We start from the raw sequence: 15,494 nt of genomic DNA, 5'->3' as shown, positions 1-15,494 counted from the left end.
AGCTCCAGGTCCAGCAGAGACATGGACGCCTCTATGGACATCTATACGGAGTCTCTACGGACACCTATACAGAGCATCTACGGACGCTATACAGAGCCTTCCTCCTCCATCTAGAATAAGGCTGTAGTAGACGCTGAAATAAGAACGCATAGCTGATTTAAGAATACAAACTTGTAGGGATGTGAATCGTTTTTTGACGATTTAAAAAAATCGTCTGATATATTTTAAATCGTCAGAAATCATTAGAGGCACGATACAATAGGAATTTTGCAATACTCGGGCCGTATTGCAAAATGGCGCCGGCCGTATGGCCGTATTGCCGTATTGCAAAATGGCACCGGCCGTATGGCCGTATGGCCGGCACCATTTTGCAATATGGCAATACGACCCGAGTGCAGGAGGTCGCTCCCGGACCCCCTGGACTTTTGGCAAGTCTTGTGGGGGTCAGGAGACCCCCCCAAGCTGGCCAAAAGTCCCTGGGGGTCCAGCGGGGGTCCAGGAGCGATCTCCTGCGCTCGTGACGTCGGGGGACAGGAACCAAAATGGCGCCGGCGCTACCTTTGCCCTGTCATATGACAGGGCAAAGGTAGCGCCGGTGCCATTTCTATTAACGCAGCCATGGCCCGAGAGTGGAAGATCATACCGGGACCCCCCCACTGGACCCCAGGTAATTTAAAATTTTGGGGGGGTTGGGGGGGGTGGGGGATTTATTTTAAAGGGTCGGGTGGGTTTTCGGGTTGTTTTAGTGTGCCGGTTTTCCGCCCTCCCCGATTTACGATTTAACGATTTTTCACAACCGCGACCGATCAGATTCCCCCCCCCCCCCCATCGATCGATCGTTATCCTCTCAGCTTCTTCACACTCTCCTTTACAGTGTTGCAGATCCATATATGTACATCTCCCCCTAACTCATGTCCATGCTTCTTTTTTCAATCTGTATATATTTTCTGTTTTAAAATGTCACTGATTATGTTTTACTTTTATCTGCGTTGAAATCTATTTAAAAAATAATTTAATTACATTGCTGTGAGTAAAGTTTGATAGTTAACTCTGAACAGTGGAGGAGGTTTATCTTTCCCTTTCTTGCCACATTGCTCTGTTAAATAATTTTTATGTGCTGCCATTCAAACTGTACACCAGAGAGTCCACAGTGTGGCATATCCATGTATGTACTGGGAAACTTTTTCTATTTGCCCTGCTATTAAATCTAGGTGCACCCGGGAATCCACAGTGTTGCATATCCATATATATGTGTTGTTAAAGGATTTATATGTGTTCATCTATTAATTTGCCTCTGTTGTATTCCATGCAGGCAGAGCACCGTGCCATCGGCTGGCCAGGCCATCAGCAGACCAAAAAAGCAGGAGGGTAGGCTATCTAAGAAGGTCGTGTTAGGCAAATATGTAGATTAGATGCCAAGAGTAGTCCAGGTATTAAGCTTTATTTGAATGGAGACATGAATAGTAGATGGTTCGAGTGATGCCGTGATCTATCTTAGTCTCCGCTCAAATCAATGTCCCTGCAGCATTTGAGCGGAGACTAAGATAGATCACGGCATCACTTGAACCATCTGACTACTATGTTTTAGATACAGTTTATTTGGGAACAATCTAGTATTTATACGCAGCCCCAGGCGGGGCGAAATGCGGCCTGAGTTGGGCACATACATATTCATGTCTCCGTTCAAATAAAGTTTAATACTTGGACTACGCCAGGCCATCAGCAGGCCATCGGCAGGCCAGGACGTTTCATTCGCACACGGACAACTCTGTCGGGGAATGTGTGAGCGAGATGTTGTCCGAACCTACCGGCTGAGCTCACGGGCAATCTTGTTCCTCTATGAAGATCTGCGCTGCGACCTAGACCCCCAGGCCAATCACCACCATGCTGTGCCAGGGTTGATTAAACTTCTAGGTGCCTTCAATTTTTTTGGTACCGGAAGTTTTCAAAACCCTGTGAGTGTCGTTGCAGGTATGACGCAGGCCTCCGTTTCACGGCATCTGTCACAAGTGTTGAAGGCCATGATGAAGCGGATGAGGAAGTACATTGTCTATCCTACGGATGCAGCTGGGCTGCAACAGATCTGCAGTGGGTTCATGGGTATTGCGGGGATGCCGAATGTGTTGGGTGCTATTGACTGCACTCATATTGCATTTACCCCCAAGTCGGATGAAGAGAGCGCATTCCGGAATCGCAAGCACTTCCATTCCATGAATGTGCAAGTGGTTTGCGATGCACACCTTCGGATTCTAAATGTTGTAGCGAAGTATCCTGGGAGCTGCCATGATGCCTACATTCTCGCACATTCATCTCTGGGGACCCAATTCCCAGAGGGAAAGTACGGTGAGGGTTGGCTACTTGGTAAGTGACTGGCTACTGCCTGGGATTCTATATGTGATGTGTTCAGGTCTGGGGATTTATTTGTTTATTTATTTATTTATTTGTACGTTTTTATATACCGAAGTTTAACTAGATGCCTTCACTCCGGTTTACATTTGAAACAACATATTACATTTGTAGAGGCCATTATTAAAAAGATAAAGAAACATGATAGTAAACTGGTATATCTATGCGCTTTGCATTACATAAAACATAAAACAGTATAACTTATACTACAGCATGATAAGATAGATGGGGACATAATATGGCTTAGGGTAAGACAAGAGCTGTTTAAGTGTTCATGTTATCAGCTTTTTTAGCATCGGGTTAGAACAGTCGTGGGTAGTGTTTGTCAGTCTGTTATAGGGATTAAATATCTGTAATGGCATGGTTTTAAATAAATATTTATAAAGTTCAATTGTCTGTAACAGAATGGGTGATACTTGTTGTATGTGGTGATTATTAGAGATGTGAATCGTGTGCCCGATCGTCTTAACGATCGGGTTCGGCTAGAGGGGGGAAATATCTGATAGTGGGTGATGTGGGTGATATGAATCGGAATTGGTTCCGATTCACATCGTTATTTTTTTTGTAGTGAGGCCCGACCCTTTAAAATTAACCCCTTACCTCCCCCCACCCTCCCGAACCCCCCCAAAACATTTTACGATTACTTGGTGGTCCAGTGGGGGCGCGGGGACCGATCTCCCGCTCTCGGGCCATCGGCGCTAATTTGGCTGCCACTCAAAATGGCACCGATGGCCCGATAAAAAAAAAACCCCCACCCAACCCTTTAAAAATGACCCCTTAGCTTCCCCCACCCTCCCGAGCCCCCCAAAACATACCTGGTGGTCTAGTGGTGGTCCCGGGAGCGATCTCCCGTTCTCAGGCCGTCCGTTGCCACTCATAAAGATGGCGCTGATGGCCCTTTGCCCTTACCATATGACAGGGTATCCATGCCATTGGCCTGCTCCTGTCACATGGTAGGAGCACTGGATGGCCGGCGCCATCTTTAAAGGGTTGGGTGGGTTTTTTTTTTATCGGGCCATCGGCGCCATTTTTGAGTGGCAGCCAAAATGGCGCCGATGGACCAAGAGCGGGAGATCAGTCCCCGCGCCCCCACTGGACCACCAGGTACTCGTAAAAAGTTTTGGGGGGTTCGGGAGGGAGGGGGAAGGTAAGGGATTCGTTTTATAGGGTCGGGGTGGGTTTAGGGTTTTTTTTGGTGTGCCAGTTTTCCCCGCCCTCCCCCCTCCCCCGATTTATGATTTTTCACGATAAATCAGGGGAATGTCTATTGTCTCGCGACTCTTAACTATTTTTGACGATTTAAAATATATCTGACGATTGTTTTAAATCGTCAAAAAACGATTCACATCCCTAGTGATTATTGTGGTATGGGCAATTAGTCGATTCCATCTTTGAAGGCTTGTCTGAAGAGCCATGTTTTGAGATCTTTTTAAAATGTTTTCGTGTTATTTTGTAGTCTCAGGTTTTCTGGAAGTGAGTTCCAGAGGTGAGGGCCAGCTATGGATATGGCTCTGTTTCTTACAATGGTATGTTTGGCAGTTGAAATTGATGGAATGTCGAGATGTAATTTGTTTGTTGTTCTTGAGTTGCGTTGTGAGACAAGTTTCTGGATGATGTTATTTAGGCTTGTGTTTTCATTGTTGTGGATTGTGCTGTGTAAGACGGTAAGGGTTTTATATTCTCTTCTCTTTTCTATTGGCAGCCAGTGTAGGCTTTTTAGCACTGGAGTGATGTGGTCAGATCTTTTGTGACCGGTCAAGATTCTGGCTGCTGCATTCTGTAGCAGCTGGAGTGGCCGAATGGTGTACTAGGGTAGGCCTATCAGAAGGGAGTTGCAATAGTCTAAGCTGTTGAATATGAGTGATTGGAGAGTGGTTCTGAAGTCAGGGTAGTGAAGGAGAGGTTTTAGGTGTTTGAGGATTAGTAACTTGTTGAAGCCTTCTCTGATTTTCAATGAGATGTGTTTTTTTAAGTTAAGTTCTGGGTCTAACCATAATCCAAAATCTTTCATGTTGTCCTTTAATTTGATGTGTGTGTTGTCAGTTTGTATGGTGTAATTCGCATTGATTTCAGAGTGGTTTTTTTTTTCGAGTAGTATACAGTCTGTTTTGTCCATGTTTAGACATAGCTTCATGTGGTTTAGCATGGTTCTTATGTCGAGGTATTTGGCTGAAGTTTTCAATGCGTTTTCAATTGTATTGGTTACGGGTATGATTAGTTGGATGTCATCGGCATACATGTAGTAAGTTATACTGAGACTCGTGAGAAGGTTGCAGAGGGGCAGAAGTTAGATATTGAATAAGGTGGCTGACAGTGCAGATCCTTGAGGTACTCCAGTTTCGATGGGTATGGCTTCTGAATAGTGGTTGTTTGTTTACTTTGAAGTGTCTGTTTTTAAGGAAGGAGGTAAACCAGTCTAGAGTTTTGCCGGTTAGGCCAATGTCTGCTAGTCTGGAGATTAGGATTTTGTGATCTACAGTGTCAAACGCGGCAGATAGGTCGAGTAGGATGAGGATGGCTTTTTGGCCGTTGTCGAAACCTCTTATTATTGTGTTTGACAAGTTGAGTAGTAAGATTTCTGTGCTCCGATTTTTTCTGAAACCATGTTGTGAGGGGTGTAAGATGTTGTTGATTTTGAGATGAACATTGAGCTGTTTGAGTGCAGCTTTCTCAGTTAGTTTGGCGAGGAGGGGTAGGTTAGATATTGGGCGGTAGTTGATGAGATCATCTGGGCTGAGGTGCTTTTTCTTCATTATGGGTTTGATTGTTGCTTGTCTTGGGTTCAGGTGCTGGGCTTGCTTCAAGAATGCTAGGTTTTTGTGATCGGTGTAAATCGTAACCAGATGGTTGGCTCCTTCCATTCCTCCAGGGCAAGTTTCACGGCTAGCAACTCTTTATCTCCAACACAGTAGTTGCTCTCTGCTGGAGAGAATTTCTTCGAGAAATATGAACAGGGTAGCAATTGTCCAGAATCTGAGTACTGGCTCAGTACGGCCCCCACGCCACATTGAGGCATCCACTTCCACCACAAAGGGCCGGCTGGGATCCGGATGACGAAGGCAGGTGTCTAACAAAAAGGCTTCCTTAAGGGCCTCGAAGGCTTGGCAGGAGGAAACAGGCCAATCCACCGCATTGGCCCCCTTTCAGTGAGGGCAGTCAGCGGGGCCACAATACGAGAGTTAGGAATAAAGTGACGGTAGAAATTGGAAAAACCGAGGAAGCGTTGCAACGCTTTAAGGCCCTTAGGGCGGGCCAGTTCTTAATTGCCGCCACTTTCTCAGGATCCATTCGAAAGCCGGTTGCAGAGACTATGTAGCCCAGGAACGGCAGGGACGTCTTCTCACAGCTACATTTTTCCAGTTTCGCGTACAGGCCATGCTCCCTAAGTATTTGGAGCACCTGACGGACATGCTGACGTGGGAAGGCAGGTCCTGGGAGTAGATTAACACATCATCGAGGTAAACGATTATGCAAGTATTCAGAAGATCCCAAAACACCTCACTCGCAAGGTGCTGGGACTCCGGAACATTATAAGTCCAACCTTGTGAAAATCTTCGCTCCCTGGAGCCTATCGAGGAGCTCCGAGATTAACGGGAGCGGGTATCGGTCTGCTTAGCAAAGAAATTTAGGCCTCGATAGTCTAAGCATGGTCTCAGCGAGCCGTCCTGCTCGCTAACATAGAAGGAGCCTGCCCCTGCAGGCGACTTGGACGGGCGAGACTGCGGAAGGGTCTCCACCTGGGTTAGGAAAATATGTCCGTAAAGTCCTCATAAGGTGCAGGAGGACCCAAGGCAGAGTGCATCAATGGAAGTGGGAATCTTAGGCACTTTCATACAATTAGCTAAGCAAAAAGGACTCCACTCGACAATCTGTAACGTATCCCACTGAATCGTGGCGAGTGTTTCTTAGCCACGGCAACCCTAGCACCACAGGGTGGACAGCCTTATCCAACACTAGGAAGGCTATCTCCTCCGAATGGATCGCCCGGTGCGGACAGTAACGGGTGCCATGGACATCAGGACAGGTCCTGGAAGGAGCGTCCCCTGGATAGAGGTAATTCGTAACGGGACCTCCTGTCTTTGCGTAGGGATGTGCAACTGAGAGGCTAGGTCCTGCAGGATGAAATTGCCTCCGGCTCCCGAATCCAGGAACGCCATCGTCTCAAACGATCCTCCAGGATATTCCAGGGTAACAGGGATGGTACATTGAAGAGCTGTAGCACAGCCTAGGAGGAGCTCCTCCCGACCTCCTAGGCTTTGGCGTTTTCCGCACGCTCCTGGCAGCGTGCCAAGAAGTGGCCCTTCTGACCACAATATAAACACAACTTCAACGAACGGCAACATTGCCTTTCTTCAGCAGAAAGCGGGGCCCGTCCCAGCTGTATAGGTTCGCAGGTGGGAGCATCTGGACGAGAAATCTTGGGAGAGGATACAGGTCTCGCTGGCCCATGGGCAGGACTATGGTGAGAGGAGCGCTGCTCCTTGGCCTGTTGTTGTAGGCAGCGGTCAATGTGGTCAGCCATCTCTATCAAGGCGCTGAGTCCTCCGGCAGGTCTCGAGCGGCAATCTCATCCTTTATGCATCCAGACAGACCTTCCAAGAAGATGGCCTTAAGACTACCATCCTGCCAACCTACTTCTTGGTTAAAGTCCGAAACTCTATAGCATAATCTGCCAAGGAGCGAGCCCCCTGTCAGAGTTGCAGCAGATCAGTCGTAGCCGTGGCTACTCGGGCAGGCTCATCAAAGGCCTGACGAAAGTTGAGATGAACTGTTGTAAGTTTGTTAGCGAAGGATCATTGTTTTCCCAAAGGGGAGAAGCCCATATTAAGGCTTTCCCATCAAGTAGGGACAGGATGTACACCACTTTCACCGCATCTGAGGGGAACTGCCGAGGTAACAGAGAGAACCTTACAAAACATTGGTTCAGAAAGCCGTGGCAGGTCCTTAAATCTCCAGCATAGCGGGAGGGTGCGGGCAGCTGAGTCACTGAGGAGTCTTGATCCTTGGGGGCTGGTTCTGGGGAGGATGAGGCTCTGGCATCTAATCAGGCCGATAACTCCCCTACCGAACCAGTAAGGCCCTCGAGGTACTGTTTTGGATACTGCAGCTGCTGGGCCAACCCAGGCAGGTCCAAGGGGACAGGCGCATCTGCCGAGTCCATGGCCTTGCAATCTGTTAGGGAATATCAGTTTAGTGGACCCTTGGGCCGACTGCAGGAGACTGGAAAAGGTATTCAAAAAGTCTCTAGTATACCACAGGCCGGGAGGCAGATGTTCAGGCTGGACGTAGAGGTGCTCTTCACCCTGGAAGCTGGTACTCCCCCGGGAGGAGCCCGTAGGAGCTCAACCGCTGGGACTTAGGTGGCTTCACCCTTGGAAGCCGAAGCCCCCCCCCCCCCCCCCCCGGGAGGAGCCCGTAGGGGCCCGGCCGCTGGGACTTAGGCAGTGGTGGATCAGGACTGGGAACTGGATCCAGACTAGGACAGTAGGTCAGTACTGTAATGGGGCTCGGGTTCTGGAACCAGGCAGGATCTGTCGCAAGACTCGGGTACTGGAACCAGGCAGGAACTGTAGCAAGACTCGGGTACTGGAACCAGGCAGGAACTGTAGCAGGTAAACAGGAACCAGGCAGGTACTGTAGCAGGCAGACAGGAACCAAGCTGGTACTGTAGCAGGCAAGCAGGAACCAAGCAGGTACTGTAGCAGGCAGGCAGGAACCAAGCAGGTACTCTAGCAGGCAAGCAGGAATGGAGTGATTAGCAAAGCAGGACGCTCCGGGGCACAGCGCAACAGGGATCCGGTAGGTAAGCCCGTTGCAAGGCAAAGACTGGGTGGCCACGGCCGGCTTATCAAGGCCGCGGCGTCTGACGTCAGGATTTAGGCGGAGTCACCACTGGCGGGAAACGGCCTAGAAAAGTGCCCAAGTGGCACGAGCACGCGCCTAGAGACAGGGTGCCCATGGAAGGCTTCCCGGTGGTGTGGCCCTTGCCGGGACGCCGCCAAACAAGACAGGAACTAGGCCGTGTGAAAGCAGGAACAGGTCCAGAAACACGGAGGTAAGGGTCTGGTCGCGGCGCTCGTGGCCAGAACCGCAACAGCGGATGTCACCAATTGGAAACTCCATTTCCAAAAAGGCGGGAAAAATGGCTGGAACGTCCATGTTCAGCCTTGAATGCCTGAGAAGTTCAGCTGTAGGGACATGGCAGAACCGAAGGGATGCCTAATTCTAGGCTTCAGCTTTGAGCTCCTGAAACGTTTGCAGTGGTCGGAACATGGCGGAACCAAAGGGATGCCTAATTCTAGGCTTCAGCCTTGAGCGCCTGAAACGTTTGCAGTGGTCGGAACATGGCAGAACCAAAGGGATGCCTAATTCTAGGCTTCAGCCTTGAGCGCTTGAAAAGTTTGCAGCGGTCGGAACATGGCGGAACCAAAGGGACGCCTAATTCTAGGCTTCAGCCTTGAGCGCCTGAAAGGTTTGCATCGGTCGGAACATGGCAGAACCAAAGGGACACCTAATTCTAGGCTTCAGCCTTGAGCGCCTGAAAAGTTTGCAGCGGTCAGAACATGGCGGAACCAAAGGGACGCCTCAACGGACGCTGGAGCAGGTGCCAGGACGCTAGCACGTGCAGCGCCACGCCCGGACGGCCATTTTGTTAATTATATTCAACATGCCCAGAGGTCGGATGCCAAATTTTACCGCCGGGGATGTCAGGCTCCTGGCATCCCTGATAGTCAGCAATGAGTGTCACCTGTACTTCAGCCCTGGGCGCCCGAGAAACCAGGACAGGGCCGATGAGGCCTGGCAGGCGCTCAGGGCACAATTCAATGCCCAGGCTTCCTACCCGAGGGAGGTAAGTTCATAGGCCTCTGTTTCTTGTTATCTTCAAACACGCATGAAAAAAAACAAGTAAAATAACATATATTTGGGGGTTTGTTTGGTATAGCTGTGTGTGATAATAGGAAAACTGACACTTGACTTGTTTGAACCAAGGAAATTACATTTATTTGGGTGGTGGTTTTGTATTTCTGTGTGCGACAATAGGACAACTGGTACTTGACTTGTTTGAAATATGTGGGTACTAGTTTTGTATTGCGATGGGGATGACAAAAGGAAAACAGACACTTCCCACTTCACTTGTTAGACTTGTTTGTTTAGAATTTATTTTTTCCTCAAAAGCAAAACGTTTTAGTTCAACTTCTGTTTCCTATTTCTATTGTATTACCACCAGGTTGAGGCATTGAACAAGCGGGTGCGCAGGATCCGGAGGGAGGAGCCGGAATACCTGAGGGCCCTGTGGGCTCACCGAGCGAAAGGTAGGTGCAATTACCAAATGTCATGGTTGATCTGCAAGCGATATGGTCTTGTTAAGAAATGCCCTGAAGAAATTAAACATTTGTACCATTCTTGATCTTTGCATGCGCAGCTGTGAAAATTTTACAAAATTTTGTTTTCAGAGAGTAGCACGGATGACAGCTCCAGTGGGAAGGAAGATGCTCCTCCAGAACAACGCCACGATGAGCCTTTTATAGCATCGGCAGTATGTGGATGTTTAATGCCATTTGGCACGCCTATGAAATGTGCATTTGTAAATGTCATACTCTCTGGAATGGTTGAGGTTATGTTCCTGTTTAAAATGTTGCAAAGTTCTCCCTCCTACACTGTTGTGGATGTTTTCATGTGCGACAGCGGTAACACTTTCATTTTTTCTCTTTTCAGATACATCGTCAGAGACCAAAGCCTCTATTGAGCCACCCCCCCCCCCAATTGTGCCCCCTCCTGTTATCCTGCCCCCCCAATTGAGCCCCCCATTATCCTGCCCCCCCCATTATCAAGCCACCCCATGTGTCACCTCCCCCCTGTTATTTGTCCGCCCCAACTTTCTCCTGCCCCACCCACCCCACCTGCCATATGAGACGAGGAGGACATCGTCTTTGATGTTGTCGGCCCTGGCTCTCCTGGGCTGCCCGGGGCAGGTCATCAGCCAGAGGGTGGCGTAGCATCTGGGGAAGGGCCCTCAAACTTGAGGGGCACCTGGACGCTATTCTGCTCCTCCTGGCGCAGATTACCAGCGGCCAGGCGACCGGGAGGGAATGGCAGTGCAGGCGGTGACGATCCTGCACGATCTGCATCTTGGCCAGCAGCAGTCCCTGCTGGTCATGGCGCAGGCTCCTGCAGGACGGGCACCGCCTGAGAACCGTCAATGACGATGCTCCTCCTCCTTCCCCATGGCATGGTCCCTCCCCTTTTTTCCCCAATGCCCCCCCTTATCAAAATGTAAATATTTTTTTGTAAATATTTTTCTGTATATATTTTTTTTAATTGTTTAAATTGTTTAAATTTCTAAATATATATATTTTATTCAAAAAGTTGGTTCGCATTTCCTTTCCACAATTGATTGCATGTATCTTATGTGGTGATACTGTGGCCGTAATCAAGAACAGAATGACTGCCAAGGATAAGGAGAACATGCAGAGCATACAGGCGGAAAAGAAAGGGAAAATCTACCTGAAGAGGAGCGCATGGAATACAAAGGGAACTCAACCAAAATAGAAGAGGAGAATATAGAATACAAGAGAAAGTCCACAGAACGGAAGAGGAGCACACATAAAGTAAAGGGAAAATCAAACCAACAGAAGAGGAAAACAGAATACAAGAGAAAATCTACAGAATGGAAGAGGAGCACATGGAAGGTAAAGGGAAAACCAAACCAACAGAAGAGGAGAGCATAGAATACAAGAGAAAATCTACAGAACGGAAGAGGAGCACATGGAATACAAAGGGAAACTGAACCAAAACAGGAGAACATAGAATACAAGAATACAAGAGAAAATCTACAGAACAGAATACGAGTACATGGAATACAAAGGGAAACTGAACCAAAATAGAAGTGTGTGAGGACCTAGGGGATTGAAATGAGGATCAACTGGTGGATTTGAGAAAAGAGTTGGATAGGAAGAAGGAGGTGAGAGATAAGAGATGGAGGATGAGCAGCTTGGAATCTGTCTACCCCTTGGAATCCTGCCAGGTACTTGTGACCTGTCTTGGCCACTGTTTGAAACAGGATACTGGGTTTGATGGACCTTTGGTCTGATCCAGTATGGCAAATCTTATGGTCTTATGTTCTTAGGAATTGCGGGAAGGGTGAAATAGAGGGGATGACAGAGGATCAGTTGAGAGTTATAAGAAGGACTTCAGGGTGAAATAGGATCAGTTGAAGGACGCAAAAAGGGCTGAAAGCAAGGAATGAGAGGAGGTGGGCTGGAGAAGTGCGAAGACCTGGGAGATATAAGAGGGTATCAGCTGGAGGGGCAGAGGTTTTGAGAGTGGGTATACTGGGGAGGATAAGTTTATGAGAGGAGGTCCTCTTGAGGGAATGGAGCTTGAGAAAGAGGATCAACTAGAGAGGGTTAAGGATGAGAGAGGAGATCGATTGGATTGTGGTGAGGATAAGAGCGGAATGATTGTTGGACAGAGATCACACGCCTGCTAATTTGTTTTGGTTGTCCTCTGAGATGTGAATTTTCAAATGCTAAAATGGGGTCACACTAGCTAAAGGTTTGGGAAGATCTGTACTAAACCTTCTCCTACCCCCTCCTACCAGCAGGAGGAAAGCAACCGTGGTGTTTTTTTTATCTGCATATGCCTATTTTCTCTTCTGCTAACTTTACTATGAAATCTGAGTCATGCAGGGCCCCTTAGACTTGCAGGACCAGGCTTGTGCAGTCAAACATCATAGAATAGCTGGCAGAGGCAAAAGCAGGCAAAAAGCACTGATGCTACTTTTCTTCTGTCTGTGGAAGGGTGGATCTTGTGGTCCAGTGTGATTCAGGGAGGATCACACAAGAGAACAAAGAACAAGGGAAACAGAGGAATGGGGGATAAGAGAATGGGGTGAGAAACTGCAAATAGAGGCTTGGGGAGCAAATACTGAAATGGGGGAGAGTGGGCAAAAGGGCTGAAGGGGAGAGATGGTGAGCAATGGGGGGTAGAGAGGTAACAGGAGGTAGAGTGAGTAAGGAAACTGGGTGAAGTAAACAGGAAGGGTGAGATAACAAGTGAGGAGGTGAGAGCTACGGGGCTGGGAGTGAAAGCATGAGAAGTTTGGGTGAAAATGAGTAAGGGGGTGTGACAAAGCAAACAAAGAGGACTGAATGGGTGGAGAGTGAGCATTTAAGAAAAGACAGAGAAAGTGACAGAAGAACAATCCTGATATGGGGCAGCACTTCATCATTTGATCCAGATTGGAAGATCAGGAACAGGCAGGCCCATCCACACACATAATCTTATTATTTATGATTATTTAACATTTTTTATATAGATTTTATTGTAAGCCAGTTTTATAGTTTGCACTGGTTATTAAATAAATATTTAACTAAATTGCGTGATTTTTAGTCAGCCTTTCCATATAATCTTCAAGATAGTACACAGCCTTTTTTGGTTTTAGAATTCAGATCCAATAAGTCCCTGCCTCAGATACCCACTTACAATCTAAGTGGGTATCTGAGGCAATGGGAGTTAAAGTGACTTGCCCAAGGTCCCAAGAAGTGTTAGTGGGGGGAAGTGGGAGTCAAACCCTGGTTTCCCTGGGTTTCAGCCCATTGCTCTGACTCCTAGTTTGCTCTGTTTAAAATGGTTCACACATAACATTAATGTTGAAGTTATAGGAGAGGAGTTTGTGATTCTTTGCTTTAATTATGAAAATGTTGGGGAGGGCAATAGGAAAGGGGGGGGGGGGGAGGACCTATGGCCGCATGCCCCTGATCTTTTAAGTACCTAGCAATGCCTCTGCATAAAAATCAAGAAACGCAGCATCATCAACAGCAATTTACTTTCTTGAATGAACTGTAAACTCTAAGGCAGTGGAATTAATCGTATCCTCTCCTCACCTCTGTTTTTTGGTAATAGAAACCCACAATGCTATTCTTACAAATTTCTTACGAAGAATAGCTAGATCAGCAGAAGCATTTAGTCTGAAGTTTGTGATTGGTAATTGGTTCTTTCCAGAAAGAAAGCCAAAAGAAAGTTTCCAAAACTCCATTATAGTTAGAAAAATCCCTGATTTGCATTTCTGTAGTTGAAACATTGTGTTTGGTTTGATCTCCTCCAGTTACATTGGTTGCCTCTGATGATATCGTGTGATACATTCTAATGCTTTATTATGTCAAAGCAGAGGATATTAAAAAAAAAAAAAAGCATGATTTTGTTAAATTTTGCTACTTTTTTTTTCTGCCATTAATTATTGCTGCAAGCATAAAAACACACTGGAGGTGATCCAAACCTCTGTAATAAAAGCGAGACAAATAGAGCTGATCAGAGGCCAAATAAGGGTACAGTACCAGCCCTCAGCATTGAAAGGGATCCAAACCAATCATTCTCAAACACTTAGATTTAAACCACTAAAGATAGCTAAACTACTAACAAGCTGCAGACCTCAGTGAAGATCTGTGGATTGCTGTGGCATCAGCAGAGAGCTCCAAGTACAGTTCGGCGGGTATGAAACTTGGGGTTTCTACCAGTAGTTCAGGTTCTCTGAGGATGATAATGTTTGCTTCAGTAGCTTCTCAAGCCTCTTCTTGCTTTTCTTTTTATATTTCTATGGCACTTTGACATGTTTCATTTTATAAGCTTTTGTGGTTTAAAGTATGAGCCCCATGCATTGGATAATTTTTTGATCTAGAGATATTGCTCAGATCATTCATCACAGGGGCCTACTATTCCTTAAGTATCTTTCTAAACTCTTGGCCTTAACCCATCACCCCCCACTCTCTTAATTTTGCCCATTTTTTTATTTTTTTTATTATTTTTTTTATATACTGACATTTGATCTCAATTGAGATATCACACTGGTTTACATTCAGGTACTGTAGGTATTTTTCTATCCCCAGAGGGCTTACAATCTAAGTTTTTGTACCTGAGGCAATGGAGGGTAAAGTGACTTGCCCAAGGTCACAAGGAGTGACAGCTGGACTTGAATGCTGGTCTCCTGGTTCATAGTCCACTGCTCTAACCACTAGGCTATTCCTCCTCCTCCATTTGAATATGAAAATATGTTATCATATTTCATTAATACATATCTTATTTTTGAGACATTGCATTGGGCACAATTTAGGATGGTCAACTGAATGAGTAAAGTAAGCAGTCGCTTCAGGCACAGAGAATATACAGTCTGGTGCACAATAGAAATACATTATTTTCAAAGTAATAAGGATTGGTAAGGACAGGGTAAGAAGGGTAGGTACAGCAGCAGAAGGACAAGAGGAGAATATCAGTTGACCTAGGAAAAGATTTATCCACTTTGATATATAGGGATGTGAATCATTTTTTGACGATTTAAAATATCGTCCGATATATTTTAAATCGTCAAAAATCGTTAGAGGCGATATACACTAGGAATTCCCCCGATTTATCGTCAAAAATCGTAAATCGGGGGGAGGGGAAGGGGGAGGGCGGGAAAACCGGCACACTAAAACAACCCTAAAACCCACCCCGACCCTTTAAAATAAATCCCCCACCCTCCCGACCCCCCCCCCAAATGTCTTAAATTACCTGGGGTCCAGTGGGGGGGGTCCCGCAGTGATCTTCCACCCTCGGGCAACGGGTGCGTTAATAGAAATGGCGCCGGCGCCATTTTGGTTCCTGTCCCCGACGTCACGAGCGCAGGAGATCGCTCCCGGACCCCCGCTGGACCCCAGGGACTTTTGGCCAGCTTGGGGGGGCCTCCTGACCCCCACAAGACTTGCCAAAAATCCAGCAGGGGTCCGGAAGCGACCTCCTGCACTCGAATCATATTTGCCATATTGCAAAATGGCTACGGCCATACGGCCAGCGCCATTTTGCAATATGGCAATACGATTCGAGTGCAGGAGGTCGCTCCCGGACCCCACTGGACTTTGGCAAGTCTTGTGGGGGTCAGGAGGCCCCCCCAAGCTGGCCAAAAGTCCCTGGGGGTCCAGCGGGGGTCCGGGAGCGATCTCCTGCGCTCGTGACGTCGGGGGACAGGAACCAAAATGGCGTTGGCGCTACCTTTGCCCTGTCATATGACAGAGCAAAGGTAGCGCTGGCGCCATTTCTATTAACGCACCCATGGC

This window comes from Rhinatrema bivittatum, chromosome 4 (genome assembly GCF_901001135.1).
Source record: "Rhinatrema bivittatum chromosome 4, aRhiBiv1.1, whole genome shotgun sequence".
In the NCBI taxonomy this organism is placed as follows: Eukaryota; Metazoa; Chordata; class Amphibia; order Gymnophiona; family Rhinatrematidae; genus Rhinatrema; species Rhinatrema bivittatum.
This window is presented reverse-complemented; position numbering follows the sequence as displayed.